Here is a 7638-nt window from a genome sequence, read left to right as displayed (position 1 = left end):
GGGGCACATTTACGAAGACACGAATCTGAACCGAATTGGAAAAATTCTGATTTGAAAACGAACATTTTGCGACTTTTTCGTATTTTTTTCGGCATCTTTGCGACTTTTCGGAAATTGTCGCAACTTTTTCGTTACTAATACGATTTGCGCGAAAAAACGCGGGTTTTTCGTAGCCATTCCGAAAGTTGTGCAAAATCTGGCGATTTTTTCGTAGCGTTAAAACTTGCGCGAAAAGTTGCGCCTTTTTCGTAGCGTTAAAACTTAAAAGGTGCGGTGTTTCGCGCAAGTTTTAACGCTATGGAAAAAATCGCAAGTTTTAACGCTACGAAAAATCGCCAGATTTTGCGCAACTTTCGGAATGGCTACGAAAAACTCGCGTTTTTTCGCACAAATCGTATTAGTAACTAAAAAGTTGCAAAATACCGATCATTACGAAAAAAACGCAATCGGACGCATTCGGCCCGTTCGTGGGTTAGTAAATGTGCCCCTAAGAGTAGAATATCTATGTTATGCATGTTATTCATTTGTTATTAAAAAAAATATATTACACTAGTTTCTTGGTAGTTGGAGAGAATTCAAGCTTATTCCTGGAGCTTTATAGAAACTGTAGTTAGGATAGACTAATGGCTACAAATCTAGTGGGTATGTAGATATACTCATTTAGGAAACATGTTCTACCTGTCAGGTTCATTTTTCATGCAGGAGTTTATTTACCAAAGTGACAAGTTACTGCAAAATTGATGCCAATGGCAAAATAAGCCTTTTTGGTTTTGAATGTTAACATCTTTTAGGTGGAATAAATGCATGTGCTCCTAATTTATGTTTCAAAATAATTTTGGCAGGAGAATAACTAACAAAAAATATTCTGTGCTTGCATTTTCATGTAATTCCTATAGGCAGCAATGGGTAGAATTTCAGACATTGTGCATATGGAATAATGCAGTGAGCAAAACCTGCATTATTCCATATGCTCCATTTTCCATTGCACAGTATTTGCTGACTATTTAGACTCACGGCACAAGGGGAGCTTAAGTATTTTTGAGCAGAAACCTCCCTGCCTGTCACTGCTTTGGCTTTGTGTGCTTCAGGCACATTGAAAAGGTGTACACGGGCATTCAAAATACTTGTGTCCCATAGGCATTATAAGTTGAAGGCAATTATTGTTTGTAACTCTACTGTCAACATTACAAATGGAATGTGTCTGTTTTTTACATAATGGATAATATTAATGTGCTATGGTTAAGAAACAGCTTAAATAAATATTTCCTATGTAAAAAGTAATGCTGATTTTCACTGCTCTTCGTCTCTTGGACATGTCTATGAAGATTCTCATTCATCCAGGTCATGATATACAGCAGTGCTGTCCAACTTCTACGGTGCCGAGGGCCGGAATTTCTCTAGCATACATGGTGGAGGGCCGCTAATGGAAGCCAGTTTTGACCACTCCCCTTTTTGAAACCACACCCACTTCAAACCACACCTATTTTATCACAATGGTGGTAGCACAGCAAATTTCCAAATGCTTGGTCCTTACTGTGGGGATATCAACCATCATTCATATGTGAAAGAATTATGTCATATTAAGATATACCTTTAAATTCCATATGCCTCCTCCTCCCCTGTGGATAGCACAGCAACCCCCAGTACATAATTACACACCTTAGGGACCATTTAATGGCTATTTCCAACTGCTAACAAACTCCCACAACAAACCCCTGCCAGGTTCACCTCCCACAAGCAGCATAGGGCAAGCAGAGTATGGCACACACAGGCAGCACTCTGCCTGTCCTATGCTGTCTGTGTGTGCCATACTCTGCCTTCTCTATGCTGCCTCTGTGTGCCACACTCTGCCTTCCCTACCCTGCCTGTGTGTGCCATACTCTGCCTGCCCTACCCTGACTGTGTGTGCCATACTCTGCCTGTCCTACCCTGCCTGTGTGTGCCATACTCTGCCTGCCCTACCCTGACTGTGTGTGCCATACTCTGCCTGTCCTACCCTGACTGTGTGTGCCATACTCTGCCTGCCCTACCCTTCCTGTGTGTGCCATACCCTCCCTGACCTATGCTGCCTGTGTGTGCCATACTCTACCTGCCCTATGCTGGCTGTATGTGCCATACTCTGCCTACAGTACCTATGTCTGAGGTGTGAAGAAGTGAACAATGTGAGTGATTACAGTCTGAGCCTGAGGTGTGAACACTGCAGGGGGTGAACAATGCAGGTATTAAAAGGTGTGAAAAACACAGGGGATTACATTTTTAAACAATACAGCCTGATTACAGCCTGAATCTGAGGTGAGAACCATGCAGGGGGCCAGTTAATCTCAGTACTGATACCATTTAATGCTTACTCAAAGGTAAGCCATCAAAGCAGCCAGACAGGTGGGGGGCCACACAGAGGGGGGTCGCGGGCCGCCAGTTGGACAGCACTGATATACAGTATCTAGTAGAATTAAGTCTAAAACAACTGGACTTTTCTGAGTTTTTTCAAGAAAAACTCAGAAAAGTCAAGTTGTTTTAGACTTAATTCTAAAAAAAAAAAAAAAAAGGGAAACGTTTTGTGAATTTATTGGCTGAAGCAATTTTTGCTTTTGGAAATAACTTTGGGAACAACGTCAGTATACTCTACAGATTCCATTTTGATTGGTTTCCTGGAAGCCTCTTTCTTCTCTTTAGAAGTTACATTAACATAATCAGATGCCCCGCAGAGATTCTCATAATCGGGCGACAGCCTCTTTGCATTAAACTGGATGGTAGTGTAAGTTATGTTCTCAGCAACAGGATTCTTCTGTAACTAAATAAAAATGCCAGTCAAAGGTTGCTACAGCTGAGAATAAACAGGTACTGATTTCCATTAAAAAAAGAAAAGAGAATAAGAAAATATACAAGTTACCTATTTTACAAATTATGCACCTTCAAGCAAACAAAATAAAGACAATCATTTTTGCAAAGAACATTTTGCCTTTACAATGGCAAATAAAAGAATTTACACTATATTAAAAAATATAAAAAATGTGCATATCCTGTAAATTAAGCAACAACTATAACTATGATGATTACCAAAGGCATGTGCCTACTGAGTTATGGACCTCTTTGGATCTACAACCCAGGCTACACAAATTATAGATATAGAAATGTCTGAAATATTGTGCTAGGCTGACTATGAAAAACAAGCATGAATGAATGACATGTTGAAGAGAAAATTAATGGAGAGAAGAATAAAATATTAATGGGAGTGTAATTGATCCAGACATCTATACAGATGATGTCATGATTTGATCTGTGCATCCCCATGGCTGTCTGGCATTTGCCTGCGTAAACATACAGCTGACAAGCATCACTATACTCCATGGTAATAAGAACATGTTTACATATACTTTACCAGTAAGTGCTTTTGTAATTTACATTAATATACATGCCTGGCTGGGTGATGATGATTGAGATGTACTTTCTGAGCTCTCAGAGGAAGTATCACTATCACCTTGAAACAGAAAAAGTAGATTTAACAAAAAGTATTAAATTATAATTGCGTCCACATTTTAAATGCCTAATGCTTTAATTCTCATCATATTAATATTGTCCCCTTATCCTCCAATTTCCCCCTGGCAGAAATACCCTGCAGTAAGATACACAGATTGGGGCCATTTTGTAAATAGCATTTTTCAACCAGCTCTAGAAAATACAATGAAAGCAACATTTTCATTCCTCCCCATGCCTAGATCCAAATTGTCCCAGTGTTTTTAAATATGTACCTAATTTATCAACACTGAGCAAATTTGCACCTGAGTACTTACCCATAGTAATCAATCAGTGATTAGTGATTAGTTCTTAATGAGCTGAAGGTAGATCAATGAAAACAAAAACATGATTAGTTGCCATGGTACTGGCCAGGTGCAAATTTGCTCAGTGTTGACAAACGAGCCCCAATGACTCTTCTAATCAGAGTCAAAGCAAAAAAGTATGGCCCCAAACGAAAAAACACTATTCGGCTGATCTGTGCATTTTGTTGTAGATTGATTAAACAAGATATTATGATAGCAATTCAAAAAGCAACAGTAGCATACTTGCACAAACTTGCACAAAACTATTTTTTATTGAGAGGACTCACCCTCGTTCTGTACAGCCAAGATGGGTGTTCCCACTCTAACTGGTTCACGTATATTAGAGCTGTGGCTGGGTACAGTTTCCTTCACATCAGTGTGGCATTTATGGGCACCTCAAGATTAAGTGGTAAAGCAATATGGCGTTACAGATGTTGTACATTCATAAAATGTTCATAAATTCTTATGCTGTAAGTAGTGATGAGCGAATCTGTCCCGCTTTGCTTTGCCAAAAAAATTCATGCAACTGCTGAAAAATGTGTGAAACGGTGAAAAATTTGCGTGACTTTTTTTTATACGGGCAACTTTTTAGACACAACTTTGTTGACGCAACCACAACTTTTTGATGTGACAGCGACTTGTTTGACGTGACCACAACTTATTTGATGCAACTGTGACTTTTTTCTAACTTGCCAAATTTCTTGTTGCAACAAATTTTCATAGAAATTGCAAAAAAAAAAAAAAAATTGCCAATGGCGAAATGTAGCATTTCGTAGGGAATTCATACCCTGGTGAAAAACTTCTCCAAATATAAATAAATATACTCAAAATACTTATGTTGGATATCAAATTCATTTCAGGCAAGGGATCCAGGTAGATTACAAATGATGTTTGTGTTGCATCAGAATGTATCATAAAAAATATTACCACATATAGTAATACTGTACTATAAGTGTAATAAGTAATAAGTGTACAATTACTTTCATTCCCTTATTTTGCTACCCCCTTATTAAAAGTGCATGCTTAAATAGTTCAGAGAATATCCTATCCTAAAATATTCCTAGGTGGGAAGTTAGAAAAGGGGAAACAAGGGATGTTTTGCTACCCACTGCAGCATAACCAGGGGGCATCACCATAAGCCAGACAACATTTATTTCTTTGTGCCGCCTTACAACAAAGTAAACATGTTACTGGAAGGTGGTTCTTTAAACAACAAATCTACGTGCCCTGTCAAATTAAAGTTAGGCATACTAAAAAGGTAGTTGTCCTTAAATAGGGATGAAACATGGGGGCATAAAGAAAACATACCTGTTGACAGCTGTGGGAACCTGCTCTATGCAGACCCAACATTTGTAATTTGTCTTTGATTAGCTTCCTGAAGTTTGGTTGGAATGGTTTGCTCTGTGCCATCTCCTCAGACTTTTAACAATGACTCCAAAAGAAGGAGTTATTATTGGAAAAAAAAAAATAAGGAGCTACTGTCTTTTGCCCTAGTGTTCAGCAGGTGTAATTACTCTGCACACAATATTTAGGAACATTTTTCTACTCTTGTTCCAGCACCACAAGTACACAGTTGTGATGACCATTACTTTTAGACGTTGCAGGCCTGGACACACATCACCCACCACATTTCTGGTATAGTAGGCAAGAAACCTGTATTTTGATATAGTGCCTTGAGGTTTCAGGCACATTTTAGGGAGTATTAGATCATATACAAGGTCACCTAAACGTTTACCTAGGGGTTAGTTATTACTCATTGTTTTTTCTTTTTCTTTACAAAAATATGTGTATTTTAAGACAACAACAATAATACTGTGGGGATGGCAGCCTTGTCTGTTTCTTTTCCTAACTTACCTATTTTTTTATTTAATTTCACATACACAATAACCAGACAAAAAATATTCAGCAAGAAGGAACCGAGGCCGATCAGGAGGCATAGGATAATGCAACTGCTAAACATACAACTTCCATTACTGAAAAGAAGACAAAGGAAAATTTAGTGAAGTGATGCTGCAAAGTAAAGTTTTGTGCACATGACACTAAAATATCAAATGCTATTGTTTTTTATGTTGGCCTTCTTCCTATTATATATCAAAGCTGTAATTCTCTTTTTACACAATTAATGTAAAAAGAGAATTTGTAGGTGCTGAATTTAAAATTAAGATGTGTCTCAAAGGTGTCTGTGGATGTGTTTAATAGTCTTAAGGGCCATACAAGTTATTTGGTTGGCCATGTCTGGTCAGCAAGCCTCCAGTTGGAGAGTACTGTTAAATGGTGCCTTCAATCTGGTATACATTAAAAGAAAACTATACCCCAGAATGAATACGTAACCACAGATAGTTTATATTATATTAAGTCACCTATTTAAGAATCTCGCCAAACTGGGGTATATATATTAGTAAATATTGCCCTTTTACATCCTTTCCCTTGATCCACCATTTAGTGATGGGCTGTGTGCTCCCTCAGAGATCACATGACCAGAAATAATGCAGCTCTAACTGTAACAGGAAGTAGTGTGGAAGCAAAAGACAGAACTGTGTCCATTAATTGGCTGATGTGGCCTAGCGTGTATGTGTGTCTTGGCTTGTTTATGTGCACTGTGAATCCTATGATCCCAAGAGGCGGCCCTTAATTCTTAAAATGGCAATTTAAGCCTGTGCTGCCTGTGTGCCATACACACAGGCAGCATAGGGCAGGCAGTGCCTACAGTGACATAATGCTGGCACTGCTCCTACAGTCTGAGGTGTGAAGAGGTGAACAATGTGGGTGATTACAGTCTGAACCTAAGGTGTGAACAATGCAGGCATTAAAAGGTGTGATTACATGTTAAAACAATATTGTTAGGATTTTAGGGTGAGTCGTTGGTTGGCTAGCTGGCGAGGAATTAGTTAATATGCACTGGCCACACAGCCTATCAGAGTCAGGCATAGGTTTTCTTAAATCCCTTGCGTGCACTCTCCTTTGCCAGTTCAATATGTCATAAGGCAAAAGTTACACTATTACTGGATCCCCTTGTTGAGACCCGGAACAAAGTAACAAGTTTGACTCCTTGTCAGCAGGATAGCTGCTAGGCTGATTTTAAAACTAATGTAACAACTCACAGCTCGGCTCCCGGGTGCAGCTGCTGACTTACAAACAAAGTAATAAGTCTGACTTGTAGTCTGCACAATAGCCTCTAGGTAGACATTTTGAAACTATTGTAACAACTCACAGCTCAGCTCCCAGGTAATGCTGAAGGTTTGCAAAGGTAGTAGCTGTGTGAGAGACTTGATTGAACTGGCAAAGGAGAGTGCACGCAAGCGGTTTAAAGGACAATGAAAGGTTAATATAAACTAGAAAGGGAAGTTTGAGAACAAACTTCATGTTGGGTTGAAAAACATGAAGTCACTGAATGGGCTCTGCCCACTTTCTCTGACCATGGACCACAGTTATATAATAAAAACCACTGTGCAAAGTTTAGGGACCCTGGTTTTAATAGTGTTAAATTTCCCCACCGAAAGTCAACGAGTGACAACAGTGATTGGCGGTTGGTGGCTCCACCCCCTTTTTCTAACCTGGAACTGCAGTTACCCAGTGACTAACTCTGCAAAGTTTAGGGACCCTAGGATTAATAGTTAAAGAATGGCAGCAGTTTAAATTTAAACCAATAAAAGTCAATAGGTGAATTGTGATTGGTGGTTGGTGGGTGTGCCCACTTTTTCTAACCTTGAGTTGAAGTCACCCAGTGACTAACAGTGGGCATCCTGGCATAAATAGTGTGAGAATGGCAGCATTTTAAATTTAAACCAATAAAATTCAATGGATGAAATCTGATTGGCTG

General features: G+C 39.0%; 1 long non-coding RNA gene across 1 annotated transcript; it reads right to left on the bottom strand.

The window, feature by feature from the left end:
- Window positions 1-3416: 3416 nt before the first annotated feature.
- LOC116408686 lies at window positions 3417-5833 on the bottom strand. Its single transcript, XR_004221152.1, has 3 exons — window positions 5673-5833; window positions 4106-4213; window positions 3417-3478 (listed from the first exon to the last, which is right to left on the bottom strand). It is a non-coding gene; the product is annotated as an uncharacterized LOC116408686 (long non-coding RNA).
- Window positions 5834-7638: the final 1805 nt, after the last annotated feature.

This window comes from Xenopus tropicalis, chromosome 2, assembly GCF_000004195.4.
Source record: "Xenopus tropicalis strain Nigerian chromosome 2, UCB_Xtro_10.0, whole genome shotgun sequence".
Classification (NCBI taxonomy): Eukaryota; Metazoa; Chordata; class Amphibia; order Anura; family Pipidae; genus Xenopus; species Xenopus tropicalis.
This window is presented reverse-complemented; position numbering and strand designations above follow the sequence as displayed.